Consider the following 24,070-nt stretch of genomic DNA (forward strand, 5'->3'; position numbering starts at 1 on the left):
TTGGAAGAATCAACATTGTGAAAATGACTATATTACCCAAAGCAATCTACAGATTCAATGCAATCCCTATCAAACTACGAATGGCATTTTTCACGGATCTAGAACAAAAAATTTCACAATTTGTATGGAAACACGAGAGACCCTGAATAGCCAAAGCAATCTTGAGAAAGAAAAAGGGAGCTAAAGAAATCAGGCTCCCTGACTTCAGACTATACTACAAAGCTACGGTAATCAAGACAGTATGCTACTGGCACAAAAACAGAAATATACATCAGTGGAACAAGATAGAAATCCCAGAGATAAACCCACACACCTATGGTCACCTAATCTTTATTATGTTGAGGTAGGTTCCCTCTTTGCACACACACTAGCAGAGCAGTACATTTACTACAATTGATGAACCTACCTTGACACATCAAAACTATCCAGAGTCCACAGATTACATTAGGCTTCACTCGGTGTACATTCTAAGAATTTGGACAAATGTATAATGACATGTACCCACTATTATAGTATCATATAGAATAGTTTAACTGCCCTATAAAGCCTGTGCTCTGCCTATTCATCCCTCCCTTTCCTTAAACCCTGGCAACCACTGATCTTTTTACTGTCTCCATAGTTTTACCTTCTCCAGAATGCCATATAGCTGGAATCATACAGTATGTAGCCTTCTCAGATGGGCTTCTTTCACATGGGCTTCTTTCACTTAGTAACACTCATTCAAGTTTCCCCCATATCTTTTCATGGCATGATAGCTCTTCTTTTTAGTGCTAAATAATATTTCATTGTCTGGATCTACCACAGTTTATTTATTCTTTTACCTACTGAAGGACATCTTAGTTCCTTCCACGTTTTGGCAATTACAAATAAAGCTGCCATAATCATCCATGTGCAGGTTTTTGTGTGGACATAAGTTTTGAACTACTTTGGATAAATACCAAGGAGTGTGATTGCTGGACTGTATGGTAAGACAATGTTTAGTTTTGTAAGAAACTGCCAAACTATCTTCCAAAGTGGCTGTACCAATTTACATTTCCACAGGATTAATATTTACTGAATAAATACTCAGTGCTATGCCTTGTGCTTGGTTATAACTATAGGATCATATTGAATTTAATATCATTCATTAAAAGTAATTATTTCAAGAATCAAGAACAGAAGAACTCAGTTTTATATACTGATACATAGGACAACTGGGCCCAGGCACACAGTGCCTTCAAGCTTCCCCTTTTCCCTTGTATTGTAGATACAGTCTCATTCTGCATTATCCCCCCTGTCTCGGTTTGCCTGATTTTCATCTGACACCTTTCTTTAATATCCAACATTAAACACCCCAACCTCAATACCACTTAATCCCCTTCCTATTCTTATTTATGGTAGTATTAGACTCAAAAAATCCTAGGCTAGTCATTAAATGGCTCAATTTACCAGATAAATACATGATATTAATCTTATACTGCTCATATCCTTCTCTTTTTGGACTCTTGATTTACCTTTAAATCAAAGTCTTATCTTTTATACTTTCTGGCTCTTTACACCTATATTTTTCCTGATGCCTAAATCCCTGCTTGGATTTTGCTAATTATTTCAGTTTCTTTTCTTTTTTTTTTACATCTTTATTGGAGTATAATTGTTTTACAATGGTGTGTTAGTTTCCGCTTTATAACAAAGTGAATCAGTTATACATATACATATGTTCCCATATCTCTTCCCTCTTGCGTCTCCCTCCCTCCCACCCTCCCTATCCCACCCCTCTAGGTGGTCACAAAGCACCAGCTGATCTCCCTGTGCTATGCGGAAGGTATTTATGTCAGAGTCCCAGACACCCTGCCCCTGACCATGCTCTTTAGGATGCTAATTGCCCAAATACTCATGCTTTGTCCTGTGATCTCCATTTGACCACTCTCCTCACTCCTGGCTCTAATTCTGTTGGTTCCTTTGATCTCAAACCCTAGAGGTCCCTAGACTGTTTTGTACACTAATGACAACAGACAAATTTTTCAAACACAGAGAAATCTATGCAGGGTCAGCAGCGAGTCCTGTCTCACCATTAGGTGACTAATTGCCCCACCAAATGTTCGTTACCACGCAAGTTCAGTAAATAAAAAGCCATCACATCATATTTCTTCACTGACCTATTAATGTGATGAATTATGTTCAGTGCTTATAGAACATTAAACCACCCTAGCATTTTTAAATAAATCTTTTTGGTTCATGTTTCAATTTTTTAAATTTATTGTAATGTTTGATTTGTGAGTTTTCCCCCCTTAAGGTTTCCCCACACATACTGAAAATAATGTTGGCCTTTTTTTTTTTTTTTTTGGTGATCTTTGTGAAGTTTAGAGAGCTTTTTTCCACTGAGCAGGATGATGCCTCCAACCATGTTTTATTTACCCTGAAAAGGGTTTATGTAATGGAATAAGCTCATGAAGTGGCTCTTGCACTGATACCTCTGGGTCTAGGAAACACAGAGTACAGGAAGGAAAGTGATCCAAAGGGGTCACAATTTTTAAACCCTCCCCGTAAAATCAGGGAGAAAGAAAACACCATGCACTAGTGGTGGCAGATAAGTATCTTTAAACCTAACCCACCATAGAATTTCTTGCATGATTTAGGGAGAGAGTAAAGAAAAGGCAAGGGAAGAGCTTGGGATTCCCATAGAACTTTACCTACCATACAGTTAGCTTCCTACCATAGAGTTTCTTTACCTACCATATGGTTATACTTCTTCAGACCTCAGAATATTATAAACCTATGAATACCACAATACAGGCATGTCTTAGATACTCATCCCTACTAGCTGTTTTGAGCCTTAGTGCTCCATGAGAATGAATTCCCCAGTTGGTCATTCAGGAGTCAGCTGGATAGCAGAAGTATCAATAACTTTCCTCCAGAACTGATCCTATAGTGTATAAGTTAGGTGGGTTAATTTATGAACAAGAAGATCCAAAATGTTTAATGGCTCTGACACAGTATGAGTTTACTTTTTTTTTTTTTTTTTTTTTTTGCAGTATGCAGGCCTCTCACTGTTGTGGCCTCTCCCATTGCGGAGCACAGGCTCTGGACGCACAGGCTCAGCGGCCATGGCTCACAGGCCCAGCCACTCCGCGGCATGTGGGATCTTCCCGTACCGGGGCATGAACCCACGTCCTCTGCATCGGCAGGCAGACTCTCAACCACTGCGCCACCAGGGAAGCCCATGAGTTTACTTCTTACTCATTTAAATCATCCCTGAAAGTTCAGTATAACACTTCTCAAATTCTAAAATTGAAATTTTAATGGGTTTTGTTGTTGTTTTGATAAATGACCAATATCATGCTCAATTTCGATCTGCACTATCTTAATAACGTTAGACATTCTAACATGGAGAGATTGAGCTCTTCTTCCTAGAGACTCAAAACACCAACCCCACTATTTTTGGTATCACATAGAGAATGATAACATAGTATAGTAAGCAACGGCATGGTACTTTGGAAAATGTTAGTCAGGTTAATAACAGTTTTAAAGGATTACGTCTCTCTCAGCCTCAGCACACAGGTACTTCTCAGACTCTTTAACAGTATTGAATATAATGATCAGCATATAAAATATTGTGGAATATATAATTTATATGTTATCTATTTGTTGGAATTTATAGGTTAGATTCCTCTGGGCAAATGAGGCAGAAAAATTCTATAGGAATAAAAGTATGCAACGTGTCACTGGGTTTAGCTCAAATGGGGCATAAGGAATGAGTCATTTTTCATTTACTATTGGATTATTGAGACTAAATAAGCTTGGGAACACAGCCCCATTTGAGTAGATGCACGCTTATTTTACCTGATCTCTTCTTTCCCATAAATAAGAGAGGTTCAATACTGAAATAACTGGAAATCACACTGGCATGTTATTCTGCAGGCAATATCTTATTGATGTGGGCTGATGTGAGGAGGAAAGAATAGCAAAGAAGTGTGAAGGTGACTCATAATGCCATGTTCATATTATTTTCTATAAATAAGAAAGATAACATGCATCATCATCAGTATAGCTGAGGGAAACAGTTTTTTACCCTAGTGCCAAGCCATATTATTTTGCACTTATAATGTTGTTATGAATATGAACTTTGAAGTCTCCAGTGGAGAGTCAAAGTGATTTCGAAGATATGCATCTTCTCCTATACAGGACATTCAATTTTTCTTCCTTTAATGGCTGTTGATGCTAAAATACAAAATACGCCCTGATAAATATCTAACCCACTAAAATATGATTCCACTTATGCAGAATGATTTGGATGGTACTGCTTATTTTTTAATATGATATTTCCTTCAGGAAATAAAAGAAATGCTGGCATTGCATACCATTTCATTTTTTATTATATATCTTCAGTGAGTTTATCATCTTGCCACGAATATAAAAGTTAAGCAACAAAATAGGATGACTAGAGAGCTTACATTTTCTAATTTCCTCCCTAATTTTCTGGGATTGAGGCAGCATCACAACGTGGCAACCTGCTATTTGAGAAAGATTTTTGTCAGCAAGAAACCGTTTTGGGATTGTGTTGAAAAATGAATACACAGATTTTAGGTAAAGATGGGAAGGATGACATCTCCTGGGTATTTTCCCTCTTTTTTTAACCTTTAGGGAACACTTTCTTTTCCTGCCTTGGCTATTGTCATTGCCTCCTGGAATCCCTATTCTCACCTTACCAAATTCTTTCACTCTGTTCATCTAGAATAATCTTAGAAAAAGAATCAAACAACTGCTTAAAATGATTTGTTTTCCATTTCACTTTGGAAAAAAACCCCTTTTTTTTTCAATATGGCCTACAAGCGACTGCTTGAACTATCCTCTATCCACTCTCCAAATTTTCCAGTACTGTTTGTCGTTTCACCCATTATTCAGGTGACCATATATCCCAGCGTACCTGGATGGTCCTGGTGTTCTTCTGTTGCACAAGAATTCCTTCTAGTTTTTTATGTGCCCTACTTATAATTTATTACTCTTGTATTTATTTTGATCCTCAAACTGTCCCTGATTTGCCCCATAAGGAATTCCTTCAGGCTGGCTTTTGTGTTGTTTCTTAAAAGTTCCCAACATTCTTTGAGCACTTTTTACTGTTTTTTTTTTTTTTTTGCTTCTGCCACAGTTTCATCTAGTATTATGTGACATACATGTGTAGTTCAAATAGTCCTCACATCCACATGTGGTTAAATCTGAAAAAAAGACTGTCAAGAACCTAATTCTCAGGGAATTCCCTGGTAGTCCAGTGGTTAGGACTCTGTGCTTTCACTGCAGAGGGTGCATGTTCAATCCCTGGTAAGGGAGCTAAGATCCTGCAAGTCACGCTGCATGGCCAAAAATAAAAACTCTTTCCCTGACTCTTCTTAGTTTCAGCATAATGAACACCTCCCATTTAAGGATAGCACACAGGGCTCCTGCTGACAACCTGAAGGGAACTCAGACTATACTGAGTAGTAACAGGTAACTGTTTCCCATCTACAATTGCGGTGGGAGGACTGTTTAGCACTGCTGCCCTGCCTGCCATTTGGGTTCTTTGGCTTATGCTATGGCTTGACTACCAGGGAGTCATTTGACATTTCAGTGGAAAACTTGGAAAATTATAGGTTAAATATATGTGAATTATGTGTAGAAACTAGAGATTTAGCAATTTTACTATAGAGCATATAAAAGTAGTCTGAATGCTTTTACTATAATGGTTTTTGTCATTTATTGTATGGAATAAATGTACAACTATTCATTTATATTTGGTAAATTTTTTTTTGCAATAAGCCCTTTAGACAGTAATGTGACTAAAAAGAAAAGGAAAGAAAAGAAAAATTTATTGCAAGTTTTTCTATTGAATTTCCATTTTTAAAGAGAGTTGATTTTGTGTATAGGTAAGTAGCGCAAAATGTTTGTCAGCGCTCAGTATCCATACAGATGATATCACTGAGCACATGAAAATAACAAGACACAAAATAATGTTTTATTTAGATTAAATAATTTCTGATCTAAATTAATTTCACTAATTTTTAATTTTAACGTTTCTTGTACATATACAAAAAGTCACTGTTAGTGTTGGTTCCATTAGCAAAATAAATTCACATATAGTTAAAGATGCCAGTTTTATATGGTCATCTTCAGGTGCTTCAAAAAAATTACATAAAGTTAAAGCCAATAATGGTTCAATTTTGTCATCCAATTTATAAAATGAAAGTAAAACCTTTAGAAGTTCAGTCTGTCAGAGATGATACATCCGACATTGTTATGAATGCTCTTAAAAATTCAATTTTAAAGTTTAATATTGAAAAGAGAATTCTTTGGGGGAGTATAGACTTAATGGAGCACAGTGCTATAGTAAAAAAACAATGTTGGGTTTCAATTAAGAAATCTATGGAATACAAACATTCTTAAAATTGAGGTTCACATAATTCATGTTTGACTAATCAAAATAAAAGCTGTAGCTGTTGAAATTTACATCTATAGTAACCAGACTAAAAGCTGGGATGAAGCCAATGGTGATTACCAAAAACAATCTTTAATCTGGCTGTACATGCCTTTTCTCTTTGCTGCTTGTCTTCAAGTGAATTTTAGAAATGTTTGACCTTGTGAAGAACTATTCTGTAAATTATTCTGTATCCTACAATTTTATTTAAATAAACAATCCCTCTTATATTTTGGTTTCATTTTCTTCATATTTAGTTGAAGATTGTTAATAAAGAAGTTTTTTAAAGTAGGCTCCTAAATTATCATCCTTTCAAGATTTTATTGAGTAGCAATCATAGGGATGGAGATTTAAAACACAGAAAACATTAAAATTCAACCCTGGAGAAGTGAGTGAAGGATTAGAAAATATTAAATGATGAGAACTCAAGAGTGTAGATTTAATTTTAAAATTCTATAGCTGTTCTTTCAAATATCTTGACTTAGAAGGATCTTTTGATGGAGTATCTATTTTTAATTGGAGAAATTTATATTTTGTGTTGAATGGAGTGAAATTGAGAAGACCTAAGGTTTTTAGGCATCTAAACTTGGTGAAACATTCCAAAGATTTATAAATAGAGAAGAATTATTTGACAAGTTTATTTGTAAAAGTAACTGTAAAATAAATATTTGAGCTGATGTATTTATATGTTTCAATTAAAAATAGAATTGATACTATCTCCTATTTTGTAGAATTTGCTCTGAACTTACCATATATTTCACCCCTCCATAAAAAATAGTATGTTTAACAGAGGAGACTCAATGAAGGCATAAAAAATTGAATTTATTAGCCATAAAATAAATTCAACTCCAAAGATTGAAATAAATTCAACTGCAACTTTATGAAGATTTTTAAATTAACAATATCATATTGAACAAAAATATTCTTCAGACAAATACCAATGAAAAAATATTAGAGACGAAGTATGTAAATATTACCAATAATAACTATTCTGCTTATGCTATTTTTAATGTACCTGATTATCTAATGTTTATTACAATTTATCTTTTTAAAATCAATTTGTATAGAATGATTGTATAGGTCCATTAGTATAATAAAACCAATTTCCCATTAATTATCAAAGCTGACCTCATTTGGATGATAAATTAACCTCTCATGTTTTACCTGTGGGCTCATTATCATCTCATATATCAGAAGGCACCATGTGGTATGTGGAACACAGTATTACAAATTCTAGGCCTGCTTCTAGGATTCAGCCTGCAGCCAGCCTTGCTGATAAAAGTTTTCAGGTATTATTCCCAGTTGTAGCAGTCGGTAATTGCCTCATTTCTGTAGCCAAGCACTTGCTTTTACTCCATTACAGTAGCTGAGCCTCTATTTTATTGCTTTATTTCTAAGTACTATTTACCTGGTTTCTCTTGCCTGGGTACCCTGGAGAGTTGGGTCTTCTCTTTCTCTTACTTTTACATCATCTCTCAGGGCCTGATCACTGATTACTGGATCTCTGCTCCTGAAGACTAATCTCGCTGATGATGCCACACCCATTTCTAACTATTGATATTTGTTGCTAATGTTCCCCTAATGCTTCAGGACTCTCTCCTCTTTACTCCCTTCTGTTAATTTTGTTTCCAAGTTAGTCTAGTCTCCAGGTCTATGTTTCCCTCCACCACTATCCATGACCTTGCCTTGACAGAGCCACAAATCGGTTGGGAAAATATTTTAAAGAGGTAAGAAACTTTATTTTTTAGAGCTTTTTTATTCAGAGCTTTGGGCTCAATTTACTCTCCTTAGCAAAGGGTTGACGCTGACATGTTTTTTAATTTAAATCTAGATCCATTATTAATTTTCCCTATGGTGAATACAGAACATTTTATTTTGTGAACCATTTCTCCATTAGGCAGAAGACCTTGCTTTTAATTTTTATAATATCACCTTACTGTCTATGTGATAATGAGCAAGCCAATTAATATCTCTGTTACCTCCCTCTTCTGTAATATGGATTTTTTTGTGAGCATCAGATAAAATAATATATGAGAACTTTTTTAATGCAAAGCATAACGTTTTGTGGGCTTGTATTAGGTGTGAGGTCTATTACTATAATTGTTTCTGGTCTGATGGTTAGTGAAAAACATCTTGGAACTTTGACTATTAGGTAAATGTATATACCCTTTGGATACTGCCTTCTCATACTCTTTATGCAATAATGACAAAGAGAAGTAAGCGTTCATAGACTACTGGTATTTGAAAATGGAGTACTGCAATCTTCTATTGTTTTAATAATGCCTATCTTGCCTGAAGCATTAAGAAACAATTTGAATCTCCCAGCATTATTATTTTCTATTAATCTGTACTTATCATGCCACCTAGTGTTGTAGTTCTGAATAGCAGTGTTCTCACAATGAGCTTTAAATCAGCTAATTATTGTACTACATTTGCTTTCTTTTGGAGTAGAGTTTTCTCTATGCTATCACAATTCTGTGTTTTCTTGAATTTTTTATATTGGTTCAGATTAAACTAAATTGAGGGCTGCTCAATATTTCAGAGAGAAGTATTTGGCAGTGTGCTGGGTGTGACTCTAGGAGTACCATCTGTTTAGCACTTTGATAATACAGAACAAAAGATAATAAGGAAAATATTCTAAATTATCCCCCCCAAAAGCTGGAAATTGATATGTATAGGACTGACAACACATTGATTAAGATTTTCAAGTACTTTAGTGGGTATCAATTAAATCTCCTAAAAGTCATCCATGTGTTTATATTTTTAAAATGTAAACACTTCCTACTATTACCTCTTTTAGAAGTGAAAAGTGAATATAAGTATGACTATTAAATATTAAACCAGTCTAATCAGCTATTTGTGAAAGAGAGATTTTACCTAAAAGCAAGGATTTCCTCTTTGGAAAATATGAGGAAACTGGACATAGAAGGAAGAGATGTGATAGAACAAAAGAGGAAAAAAATAAGGTGGTAAGACTGTGATAAGAATCATAGTAGCTAATAAAAGGTCCAAGAGTCATGGCCAAGAATCTATAGATTCAACCCAATCATGACCAAAATTAGATTCAACGCAATCCTGACCAAATTTCCAAATGCATATTTCACAGAACTAGAACAAATTATTCTAAAATATGTTTGGATCCACAAAAGATCCCAAAGCACCAAAAAAATCTTCAGAAAGAAGAACAAAACTGGAGGTATCATACTCCCTGACTTCAAACTATACTACAAGGAGACAGTAATGAAACCAGGCTGGTACTGGCACAAAAACAGACACACAGATCAATGGAACAGAATTGAGAGCCCAGAAATAAACTCACCCATGTATGGACAATTAATTTATGACAAAGGAGCAAAGAACATACAATGGAGAAAGGAGAAGTCCCTTCAATAAATGGTGTTAGGAATACTGGACAGCCACATGCAAAAGGATGAAACTAGACCACTACCTTATACCATACAAAAAATTAATGCAAAATGGAGTAAATACTTGACTCTAAAACCTGAAACCATAAAATTCTTAAAAGAAAACAGATGGTAACCTGTCATTGGTCTTAATGATGTTTTTGTGTATCTGACATCAAAGGCAAGGGAAACAAAAGAGAAAATAAACAAATGGGACTACATCAAACTAAAAAGTTTCTGTACAATGAAGAAAACCATAACCAAAACAAAAAGGCAGCCTACTGAATGGGAGAAGATATTTGCAAATAATACATACAGTAAGATGTTAATATCCAAAATATATAAAGAAATCATACAACTCAAAAACAAAACAAATAACAGATGAATGAATAAAGAACACATATATACACAATGGAATATTACTCACCCATTAAAAAGAATAAAATCTTGCCATTTGCAACAACATGGATGTAACTGGAGGGTATTATGCTTAGCAAAATAAGTCAGACAGAGAAAGACAAATACTGTATGTTTTCATGATATGTGAGATCTAAAAAATAAAACAAATGAACAAACACAACAAAACAGAAACAGACTCACAGATATAGAAAGCAAACTAGTACGGTAAGTCTCCCACATATGAACAAATTTCATTCTGCCAGCATGTTCATAAGTCCAATTTGTTCGTAAGTCCAACAAAGTTAGCCTAGGTACCCACAATCAGCTATATAGTACTGTATTATAATAGGTTTATAATACTTTTCACACAAATAATACATAAAAAACAAACAGAAAATAAAGAAAACCTTTTTAATCTTACAATACAGTGCCTTGAAAAGTACAGTAGTACAGTACAACAGCTGGCATACAGGGGCTGGGATCAAGTGAACAGGCAAGAAGAGTTACTGACTGGAGAAGGGAGAGGATGTGGGAGATGGTGGAGCTGAGGGATCATCAGCAATAGGAGACAGAGGGCAAGCTGCAGTTTCACTCATGCCTAACAGTGATGCACATGTTCTGGTTCCTTGCTGGATTCAATTCTATCTACCCTCTTGAAAAAATGATCCAGTGATGTCTGGGTAGCAGCTTTTCTTTTCTTGCCATAGATGATGACACAGTAGCACTGGATTGCATTCTGAACTGCTGCTGCAACCTTCATGTACCATTCTACGTTTGGGTCTTGTGCCTCAAAAACTAACATTGCCTCCTCAAATAAAGAAAATCCCCTTGCCATTTCCTGAGTCATGAATCTCTTCAGTTCTTCAGTTACTTCTTCCTCTTGTCTCTCTTCGTCCTTTCTCTGGGCCTCCAAGTCTATCAGGTCTTCATTAGTAAGTTCCTTGTGTTGCACAGCAGAGTTCTATGAAGTCGTCCTCTTGCAGATCTAGCTCCAGCTTCTTGCTGAGGGTCACGAAGTTGCTGAAGAACACGTTTGAATCTTTGAAACTTTGCAACTTGAAGGTTCATAAGTAGGGGACTTACTGTAGTCATCAGAGGGGAGGGAGTGGGGGGAGGAGCAACATAGGTGAAGGAGATTAAGAGTTACAAACTACTAGGAACAAAATAAGTAAGTTACAAGGATGTAATATACAGCACAGGGAAAATAGTCAATATTTTGTAACTTTGTATGGAATGTAATCTATAAAAATATTGAATTACTATGTTGTACACCTGAAACTAATATAATATTGTAAGTCAACTATACTTCAATTAAAAAATAATAAAAAATGAACAAAGGACCTGAACAGACATTTTTCCAAAGAAGACATAGAGGTCATCAACGGGCACATGAAAAGATGCTTAACATCACTAATTATTAGGGAAATGCAAATCAAAACCACAACGAAGGGGCTTCCCTGGTGGCGCAGTGGTTCAGAGTCCGCCTGCCGATGCAGGGGACATGGGTTCATGCCCCGGTCCGGGAAGATCCCACATGCCGCGGAGCAGCTGGGCCCGTGAGCTGTGGCCGCTGAGCCTGCGCATCCGGAGCCTGTGCTCCACAACGGGAGAGGCCACAACAGTGAGAGGCCCGCGTACCGCAAAAAAAAAAAAAAAAAAAAAAAAAAACACAATGAAATATTACTTTGCACTTGTGAGAATGGCTATTATCAAAAAGATAAGAAATAACAAATGTTGATGAGGATGTGGAGAAAAGGAAACCCTTGTGCACTGTTAGTAGGACTATAAAATGAGGCAGCCACTATAAAAAACAGTATGGAGATTCCTCAAAAAATTAAGAACAGAACTACCATATGACCCAGCTATTCCACTTCTGGGTATTTATTTGAAAAACATGAAGACATCAATTCAGAAAGATATATGCACCCCTATGTTCCTCGCAGTACTATTTACAATAGCCAAGATACAGAAATAACCTAAATCTCCATTGATGAATGAATGGACAAAGAAGATTTGATGTATATATGTATATAATGGAATACTAATCAGCCATAAAAAATGAAATCCTGCCTTTTGCAACTACATGGAAGGTATTATGCAAAGTGAAATAAATCAGATGGAGAAAGCTAAATAGCATACGATTTCATATGTGGAATATAAAAAAATACAAACAAACAAAATAAAACAAAAACAAACTCATGGATATAGAGAACAGATCAGTGGTTACTAGAGGGGAAGGGAGTTGGAGGGTTGGCAAAATGAATAAAGGGGGCCAACTGTACAGTGATGGATGGTAACTAGGCTTGTGGTAGTGATCACTTTGTAGTGTATACAGATATTGAATTATAATGCTTTACATCTGAAACTTAAATAAGAAGAAAAAAAGTGTCATGGCCAAGAGAAATAAAATCTAAGAAAAGGACAAAAGCAGTTGCATTAACATCTCTACTAGTAGAAATATGTTTTCCTATAAAAGGTTCCCTCATGAGAATGAAAACAATAGAGGAAACATTGCAACAACCAAACAGAAAAGTCACGGAATGCATTATGCTGAAACATGAGATACATTTTTGGAAATCCGAGGGTTGAAACATAGCATTTAAAATTGATAGGAAATTACTCAACCAATGCAAGAAGGGGGGGGGTTGACAATTATTTATATAGATTTACTTCATTAATACTTATATTAATACTTATTAACACGATACATTATAATTTGCTTTATTATCTCCATTTTATATAAGAGTGACTTACTTGAGATTGCACTTGGCTATTGATGGTACCTGGATTGAACCTAGACACTCTGAGTCAATAATGCATTTAAATTATCACATCACTTGCTCCTGACTCCATCATGTATGTGTGTATATGTGTTTTACTTCTTGCTTGCTTTTTTTTCTTTTGTAGGAGATGTGGACGTCTAGGGGTGTTGAATTTCCAATCTCTCTTGTATGTCTGGTAAACATTCAACAGTGTTGAATTTCCAATCTCTCTTGTATGTCTGGTAAACAGTCTGGTGTTAGCTAGCGTCCTGGCCAATACTGAAAGATTTTAATGTTTTGAACACAGTTATCTGTGTTGTAAATGGGGGAATAAGTCCCCTTGTGGGGTCCTTAAGGATCACTCCAACATGACTGCAGAAATTACATTTGGAGAGGCATATAAAATTAAAAGATTTATTATACTCAGGTCCTAGAGAATGGCATAGCACCCAACACAGGGTGCCAGATGGGAGGAGCTCCAAGGGACAGGTTCAAGCAAGCAGGGGAAAAGCCAAGGGAGAGTGAGAACCAGTAGACAAGTGCCTTTACTGAAGGTCAGGGTGGAGTACACAAGCAAAAGGTCGGAAGGAATTTCATTGTTGAGTTTTCATCGGTGGTCACAGGCAGGGGACAGCAAGAAAGGGAACTTGTGGCAGGGACCAGACTTATCACACTGGTGCACTTGGTCACCTGAGCAGGGCGCTCACAGCATGATTGTAGGGATGTTGAGGCAGCAGGAAAATATGAAGTTTTAAAGTTCACAATACAGTATCATTATTTTTTGTAATTCCATAGCCAAATAATAAATAGCCTTCACAAACCTGGTGTACTGGATGCTGTTGCTCAATAAATATTTATTGAGTGAATGGATGAATGATTAATGAAAGAAATACTCTTCATTTGCAACATTGATTCCCTAATCAAGGCCTTCATCTCCACCATAACTGGAATCCTGTTCTTCATACATAACACTCACAACAAACAAATACCCCTTATATTATCATGATTTTAAAATGAAATCAATGTTCCAGTTATCAATTGCTGTATAACACACCATCTCAAAACTCATTTAAACATTGATCTTAAACCAAATGTATTATTTTTCATCAATGGTCTGTGAGTTCATTGGTCTCAGCTGGAACCAACTGCTGGACAGGGGCTGGGACTGAAATACACTGAAGCTTCAAGAAGGCTTGCTGGCTCACTCAACATGACTGACAGTTATTGGTAGCTGTCAGTTGGGAGTATTGCTGATACTATGAACTGCAGTATCTACAGGTGGCCTCTCCACATGGGTCAGGCTTTTCAAATCATAGTGAAGAAGAAGTATACTAAGAAGATATACTCCAAGAAACAAATGGAAGATGGCCTAGATCTGTAATTTGGCACACCATAATTTCTACAATATTCTACTGATCAAAGCAATCACAGAACCTGCCCAGATTCAAGGAGGAAGTAGTTTCCACCTCTTGAAGGAAAGAGAGGGGGTCATAGAAACTATAGGGATCTCAATTTGCTTAAATCAACAACCATAAAATACTAAAAATAGACATCATTCCTTATTACTGTAGGTGGTGGTGGTGGTGGTAGTAGTATTTCCTATATTTCTCACTGGTCCTCAAATCTTCACATAATCCTATGTCTTCATTTTGCACATGAAGAAACTGAAGATGAAAATAGCTTTGTAACTTAGTAAAAGTCACACAGTACGAGCTCAAACAAAGATATGCCTTTGCCATTTTATTTCATTATCCTTTCACTCTACCATGAAATTTACTAGGGTTCCCTGTGCCTTCTCACATCAAATCTAAATTCTTGTGTTTCTAACACAGCAATAATCTGCCCCATTCCTGTCTATACAATATTACATCTATTTGCTTCCTCTGTACCCTCCTTGCCATAATGCCTTTGTCCCCGTTATCTGAGATGTCCCACCTCACTCCCTCCAATCTAAATCCCAGCAGCCATTCAGGCTCTCTTCATAGACAACCAATCTTTTCACTGAAAATCTATCTCTATCTCTATCTCTATCACAGCTCATAATGACTTCCCTTCCTGTGGAGTTAAAGCATACTTTTTTTTATGTAATGGTTCATGGATTTGTTGTTTTCACATGTGTTCGTTTTATCTTTCCAACTCTATTGTAAATTTTTTGTGGGGATCTATATCACCAGGTTTAATATTCCTCATGAACTCCTTGTTAATCCCATCCTCTAAGACTAGTACACCAGAGAGCTGACAACAAACTATATCATGATGCTTCAGGCATGCTAGAGACAAATGGAGTCCTCCATATAAAAATTATCAATGGAAATGTTAGTCTAAAATAACTAGCTTGATGGTAGTGAAGTACTGTGCTAAACCCTGAGCCTTCTCAGCAAATTAGAGGGAAAACCCTATAGAGCAAAGTGGAACACCCAAGCTGCAGGGCTAGTGGCTACATGCTGTGATTTCTAAATTTCCATTAAAGAGCATTTTCCTTTCTGCTAGGTGAAGACTGAAATGCCTTTGAAAGGATAATTCATTCCACAATTAAAAATGAACTGTAAGGCACAACGAGCTCACTAAAATTATAAGATCTTTTCCATAGCAGGTTCTGATCTGTGTCATAAAGGGTAGAGGGATAAGAAGTTATTGAGCATATTGTAGGGAAGCAGGTTTCTCAAAACAGGAAAAAAGATAAAATGAGGGGTTGAAGACACCTGTCTGGAGTCACACCTGCTAATATTTCTAACCTCCCAAAGGAAAAAAAATACACCGTCCTAGGACAGAAGTCCTCCGGTAGTGAAATATAGAAACTACCCCCATAGCCTGTGAGGTCCCAGCCATCAGCGACCCCATCCCATACACTTTATACATACAAATAAACATTCTCTGCAGGCTGGAAGTTTTAATTTTTAATTTTTTTTTTTTTTTGCAGTATGCGGGCCTCTCACTGTTGTGGCCTTTGCCATCGCGGAGCACAGGCTCCGGACGCACAGGCTCAGCGGCCATGGCTCACGGGCCTACCCGCTCCGCGGCATGTGGGATCTTCCCGGACCGGGGCACAAACCCGTGTCCCCTGCATCGGCAGGCGGACTCTCAACCACTGCGCCACCAGGGAAGCTCTATTTTATTTTTTAACATCTTTATTGGAGTATAATTGCTTTACAATGGTGTGTTAGTTTCTGCTTTATAACAAAGTGAATCAGCTATACATATACATATATCCCCATATCTCCTCCCTCTAGCGTCTCCCTCCCACCCTCCCTACCCCACCCCTCTAGGTGGTCACAAAGCACGGAGCTGATCTCCCTGTGCTATGCGGCTGCTTCCCACGAGCTATCTATTTTACATTTGGTTGTGTATATATGTCCACGCCACTTTCTCACTTCGTCCCAGCTTACCCTTCCCCCTCCCCGTGTCCTCAAGTCCATTCTCTACGTCTGCGTCTTTACTCCTGTCCTGCCCCTAGGTTCTTCAGAACCATTTTTTTTTTAGATTCCATATGTATGTGTTCGCATACAGTATTTGTTTTTCGCTTTCTGACTTACTTCACTCTGTAGGACTGACTCTAGGTCCATCCACCTCGCAACAAGTAACTGTGTTTCCTTTTATGGCTGAGTAATATTCCATTGTATATATGTGCCACATCTTCTTTATCCATTCATCTGTTGATGGACACTTAGGTTGCTTCCATGTCCTGGCTGTTGTAAACAGAGTGGCAATGAACACTGTGGTACATGACTCTTTTTGAATTATGGTTTTCTCAGGATATATGCCCAGTACTGGGATTGCTGGGTCATATGGTAGTTGTATTTTTAGTTTTTTAAGGAACCTCCATACTGTTCTCCATAGTGGCTGTCAATTTACATTCCCACCAACAGTGCAAGAGGCTTCCCTTTTCTCCACACCCTCTCCGGCATTCGTTGTTTGTAGATTTTCTGATGATGCCCATTCTAACTGGTGTGAGATGATATCTCATTGTAGTTTTGATTTGCATTTCTCTAATGATTAGTGATGTTGAGCATCCTTGCATGTGTTTGCTGGCAATGTGTATATCTTCTTTGGAGAAATGTCTATTTAGGTCTTCTGCCCATTTTTGGATTGGGTTGTTTGTTTTTCTAATATGAGCTGCTTGTAAATTTTGGAGATTAATCCTTTGTCAATTGCTTCATTTGCAAATATTTTCTCCCATTCTGAGGGGTGTCTTTTCGCCTTGTTTATGGTTTCCCTTGCTGTGCAAAATCTTTTAAATTTCATTAGGTCCCATTTGTTTATTTTTGTTTTTATTTCCATTTCTCTAGGAGGTGGGTCAAAAAGGATCTTGCTGTGATGTATGTCATAGAGTGTTCTGCCTATGTTTTCCTCTAAGAGTTTGATAGTGTCTGGCCTTACATTTAGGTCTTTAATCCATTTTGAGTTTATTTATGTGTACGGTGTTAGGGAGTGTTCTAATTTCATTCTTTTACATGTAGCTCTCCAGTTTTCCCAGCACCAGTTATTGAAGAGGCTGTCTTTTCTCCATTGTATATTCTTACCTCCTTTATCAAAAATACGGTGACCATATGTGCATGGGTTTATCTCTGGGCTTTCTATCCTGTTCCATTGATCTATATTTCTGTCTTGTGCCAGTAGGCTGGAAATTTTTAAAATGCTGACTTGAAATAGTGAGCACTGGGCGGAGGATTAACAGGATGATATTTTACATCATCCGTCCCTGCACTACCTTTCTTATCCCATACAATACTAAGTGCTTTCCTAAACCAAATTTTAAAATTGAAGTGTAGATCAAGCTCCTCATGGTGTTAACTCCTCAGGGAGATATTTGGGGAAGTAGTTTAGGAGGCAGGCTAAGGAAGAGAGCCAGCCAGCTTGTCTTACCATTATCTCCCTTCCTATCAGGGACAGGTAATCTTGTTTGGCTGCCCATTTGGTCTTAATAAGCCAACAGGAAAGCCCTAATGGGAATGCAAAAAAATCTCATTTCTGAGAGTCAGATGATTTCTGGTTACCAGAGGCACAATTTTCTATCTCCAATTGGCCAGGTATTTGACATCTACTGGGGTGAGAAAGATGACTTTTAATGGGAAACTGAACAAATGTTTGGGGTTTGTTTTATGTCCCTTGAGAGTAATTATTACTAGAATTTGCTTGCCTCTCTTTTGCCTGCCACACTGAAAAATTTATTTCAAAACTATAAAAAATGTTTCATGGAGTGGTTCTGCAAAGAAAATTATAAGCTTTTGAAATAATCTTTCTTGGCATCCCTGACTATTCCAATTCTAAAATAGTTTTAGAATTAATTGAAACACTTTGAATATTTATGAGCTATTTAAGGAATCCAATATATCTAGCTTCTCTCAGAAAAAAACATGTCCATAATTCTTGGGAATTCTTTATTTTCATCCTTGTCCCACACATGGCAGTTGATTGGGTTGCTACATAAAGCTTCTCTCCCGTTGCTGCGGAGCACAGGCTCCAGACGTGCAGGCTCAGCAGCCATGGCTCACAGGCCCAGCCGCTCCGCGGCATGTGGGATCTTCCCGGATCGGGGCACGAACCCGTGTCCCCTGCATCGGCAGGCGGACCCTCAACCACTGCGCCACCAGGGAAGCCCCAAAGCTTTTAATATTATAACATGTCACTCCTTGATTAAGAGCACAGAGGAGGATGATAATGGTTTTTCCTACTGCAGCTTCAGTGGTGGAAGTCACACCCTGGTCCCTACCCTCCGTTTTGGTCTCTCTGCCTCTTCCTGCTCCTCTGAGTCTTTGGCTTGAACAGAGCTGGAAGGACTGCAGATTTGGCCTCTGCACTTAAGAAAGAGGCAGAGAGAATGACTGCCATTGCACGTGTGCTGTGCATGCGTCTGCCTAAATCCATCTGAAAATGGTCACAAAGGGAAAGCACCATGGGCTCTTTCTCTGGCAAAGTAGGTGAAGAGGCCCACCCTGAATCCTGCCACATCCACAAATAGAGCTAGGCAATAGCTAAGGCAGTCATAGCCACAAATTAGGGAAGGAGTGGATTATTTTCTTCCTCACCTATATCAGATGTAAAACAAGTTGCCCATGAAAGCAAGTTGTTCTTGGTACCTGTGTCATGCATTCCCGCCCATTTTTCAGGCGTTTTAGAGAGTATGAGTTGAATAATTACATGGTTCACCCAATCCCATCTCCATCTGTTCTCCAGACAAGATGAACAAGCCTCAGATATATCAGAGAAAGAGTCAACTGTTCAAAAAGCTTCTTTTCCCAAACAAAACAAGTACACTTTCAAAATAAGTACATTAGCTTAATGAATTGTGCCCATATTAATTTGGCTATTACATCACATGTAAAAGAAACTCAAAATATTTTAATTGAATCTATGATACTACCAAGTACATAAAAATATTTTTTTTAAAAAAATTAAAGTAGAGTACCCTTAAAAATGGTAACACAGATATCTTCCTGCCACCTACTTGATTATGTGCTTAGTACCAGGGAAGCCTAAGTAATTCCAGGCTTTTGAGCCATATTTATATGCCAAAATCACGTAGATTCTTACTCTTAACTTCTTTAAACAGTTTAAAAAATAAAATTTGAAGTTTTAGCACAGAATCTCCCATTCTAGCCCTTGTTTAAATTTTTCAAATGGAAATATGGAAGCAAAATGATGTAGCAAGTCTAAGTTAAAGAAGTATCACTTCTGATGTGTGTTCCTGAAAATACTTACACTTACTGGAAGGTGTTACTTATTTATGTTTGAAATCCCTGAATACATTTTTTTTTTTACATTTCAAGTGAGATATTGAAGAAATAAAACAAAAAGGCTGGGAATCAAATTTAATACCAATCTGAAATGTACATGTACAACAACAGCAAAAACATTCCATATTCCATAGCTAAGTCCAATATGAAGAAAGGGGGAAATGCAGTGCATCCAGAATAAATCTCAAAAAAAGACAATATTAAATGTAAATGCACATTGAGTTTCTTAAATAAGGGAAAACCTACATATGAAAAGAAAGCCAGTAATTTTTAAGTCTAGTGCATATCCCCAAGAAGTCAAAATTAACTTCCTCATAATTCATTTCTTTTCTAGAGGCTGATCATGTCTTTATCCAGTTCTCTTGCCCTATGTATGCTATGATACAAAAATCATCAAAACAGAAAAGTGACAAGTAAAAAAATAACAGAACTGTTATTTTCAAATGTTATCAAGCAACTGTTTGAATCATTCTTTTAATGAATTTAGTAGATCTCCTTGTGGTTCTTGTGTAAGAATGAAATAGTCTTAGAACATTTTCTAAGTATTGAGGCAGTTTTAGACTGAATTAGATAGAAAAAGTCAGTTACTAAGCTTTGTTGAAGGCATCAGAATTTTTCCATTCTTCAAGTTTCCATTCCATTCTTCTCCTTGATGCCAAAAAGTCATCCATATAATCAATTGTGCTCTGTTTCTATGACTTTTAGGATTTCTGGAATGCCATTTTAAAGGTAAGAATGCAATAGCAGGATGAGGCACAAATTTTGGAAACTATGGGGCTTGAGAAAGCTATTGGGCTTGAAAGCCTAAGTCAGAAGCAATATTTTAGGAATCTTAACTACATTACATTTAAGAGTAATATTGCCAATAAATAAACTAGTGAAAGCTCTATTGCAAAATGTACAAGAGGGCTTCCCTGGTGGCGCAGTGGTTGAGGGTCCGCCTGCCGATGCAGGGGACGCGGGTTCGTGCCCCGGTCCGGGAGGATCCCGCATGCCGCGGGGCGGCTGGGCCCGTGAGCCATGGCCGCTGGGCCTGTGCGTCCGGAGCCTGTGCTCTGCGACGGGAGAGACCACAGCAGTGAGAGGCCCGTGTAGCGCAAAAAAAAAAAAAAAAAAGTACAAGAGAGAAAGATTATTAAACCATATTTTATTTCTTTTTAACTTTTCTCTTGGTGTTCTCAGACTACAGTACTTAATGTGAGGCATTAAAATGTTATGGTTAGTTCAGAATCGTGTTAAATACCATACAAATGTAGTCTAAAATGTATTATTTGAAGTATTATTTATTTAAGAACTTCTTATATATTCAAACTGATATCTAATGCAATCAAATGGATGGCACTTGGTCATCAATCCTTTTTAATACATCGTTATTTACCATTTTGAAAGAGATGGTTTTGCAACATCTTTATATTTCTGCACTTGTGTTCTGCTTTAATCTCCTATTTATAGTGATTTCAAAATAGATCCATTTAACTGTTAGTTAAAATGTACAAAATAGTCAAAATTAAACCTCACTACGGTTTGCTGAGTGCAGTAAAGACAGCAAATCTCACTATGCTACGGAGATTGTGGTTCCTAAGAAAAAACTAATAATGCAGAAATCTCAAGAATGATAGTATTTAAATATATTTTCAGGATTTAGATGAGGTTTTGACATCAGATTATTTCTCAACACAATCTTACAGGGAAGTTGAATTAAAATAGACTTGGGCAACAGATGTGGTTAACTCTCAGGATAAATCACAGACTAAAATGATTAGGAATCTGAAAGTAATAACATAACCCAAATTTTTGTTGTCATATCACAAGTTCAGAAAATTCAAACCCAAATCCAAATAGAAATACAAAGTGACAGATGCAATAGAATAAGAAAAATAGAATAGGGTGACCAGATAACTGTGTTTTATATTACAAAGTTGTTGAGTCAGACTCGTGGTCACTACTTTCAAATTTCCATCAGGTTTTAGAATAACTAGTTTCTTATGTTGATATTTCTATTGAAAATTTTCAGGAATTATATGGTTTCTATAAAAAGGGTTTAAACAGACCTATTTCCCTTTCCCTTGCCTTGATCTTGACTCCTTTACCTTTTCTTCTCTTCTCTTTCCCTCTTCCTCTTCCCCCGCCACCCTGCCCCCCTTATTTTTTTTTCTACTTCCTCCTCTCATGAACCTTGAGGAACTGCAAGGCTTGCAAACACAGCTATGGAAAGAAGTGTTTTGACAGTTGCAAGGAGGGGACTGCACCAACAAACTTAAGCAAGAGGCACAGAAAACCATTTCTACCTTGAGTTTTACTGTAGTTAAAGAAGAGAAGTGCATCCTGCCACGCACCCCTCTCTTCCCCAAGTCCTGTAAAACTCCAATCATGTTTCCACTTGGGCAGTTACCTGGTCTTCAGGTGCTCCTTGGTACACATAAGCTGAAAAAAGCCTTTAACCTGTACTTGAGTCATGTATATTATTTGTCCTTTATATTTTTCAATGGAGCTTTTGTATTAAAATTCCCATACTACTCAAGGCAATCTATAGATTCAATGCAATCCCTATCAAATTACCAATGACATTTTTCACAGAACTGGAACAAAAAATTTTTTAATTTGTATGGAAACACAAAAGACCCCAAATAGCCAGAACAATCTTGAGATAGAAGAATGGAGCAGGAGGAAACAGGCTCCCTGACCTCAGACTATACTACAAAGCTACAGCAATCAAGACAGTATGGTACTGGCACAAAAACAGATATATAGATCAATGGAACAGGATAGAAATCCCAGAGATAAACCCATGCACATATGGGCACCTTATCTTTGAAAAAGGAGGCAAGAATATACAATGGAGAAAAGACAGCCTTTTCAGTTAGTGGTGCTGGGAAAACTGGACAGCGACATGTAAAAGAATGAAATTAGAACACTCCCTAACACCATACACATAAATAAACTCAAAATGGATTAAAGACCTAAAAGTAAGGTCAGACACTACAAAACTCTTAGAGGAAAACATAGGCAGAACACTCTATGACATAAATCACTGCAAGATTCTTTTTGACCCACCTCCTACTGAAATGGAAATAAAAACAAAAATAAACAAATGGGACCTAATGAAACTTCAAAGCTTTTGCACAGCAAATGAAACCACAAACAAGATGAAAAGACAACCCTCAGAATGGGAGAATATATTTGCAAATGAAGCAACTGACAAAGGATTAATCTCCAAAATATACAAGCAGCTCATGCAGCTCAAACTCAAAACAACAAACAACCCAATCCAAAAATGGACAGAAGACCTAAATAGACATTTTTCCAAAGAAGATATACACATTGCCAACAAACACATGAAAGGACGTTCAACATCACTAATCATTAGAGAAATGCAAATCAAAACTACAATGAGGTATCACCTCACACCAGTCAGAATGGCCATCATCAAAAAAATCTACAAACAATAAATGCTGGAGATGGTGTGGAGAAAAGGGAACCCTCTTGCACTGTTGGTGGGAATGTAAATTGATACAGCCACTATGGAGAACAGTATGGAGGTTCCTTAAAAAACTAAAAATAGAACTACCATATGACCCAGCAATCCCACTACTGGGCATATACCCTGGGAAAACTATAATTCAAAAAGAGTCATGTACCACAATGTTCATTGCAGCTCTGTTTACAATAGCCAGGACATGGAAGCAACCTAAGTGTCCATCGACAGATGAATGGATAAAGAAGATGTGGCACATATATACAATGGAATATTACTCAGCCATTAAAAGAAACAAAATTGAGTTATTTGTATTGAGGTAGAATGACCTAGAGTCTGTCCTACAGAGTGAAGTAAGTCAGAAAGAGAAAAACAAATACTATATGCTAACACATACATATGGAATCTAAAATAAATAAATAAATGGTTCTGACAAACCTAGGGGTAGGACAGGAATAAAGATGCAGAAATAGAGAATGGACTTGAGGACACAGCGAGGGGGCAGGGTAAGCTGGGACGAAGTGAGAGAGTAGCATTGACATATATACACTACCAAATGTAAAATAACTAGTGGGAAGCCGCCGCATCACACAGGGAGATCAGCTCAGTGCTTTGTGACCACCTAGAGGGGTGGGATAGGGAGGGTGGGAGGGAGACGCAAGAGGGAGGCGATATGGGGATATATGTATACATATAGTTGATTCACTTTGTTATACAGCAGAAACTAACAACATTGTAAAGCAATTATACTCCAATAAAGATGTTTTAAAAAAATCTTTTCTAAGGGGTGAGGACTGAAACATGTTTTACCCCAATTATAACATTTTACTTTGAAATTTCAAGAGCCATATATTAGTACCTAAAAGGGAAAA

This window comes from Leucopleurus acutus (genome assembly GCF_964270905.1).
Source record: "Leucopleurus acutus genome assembly, chromosome: X".
Classification (NCBI taxonomy): Eukaryota; Metazoa; Chordata; class Mammalia; order Artiodactyla; family Delphinidae; genus Leucopleurus; species Leucopleurus acutus.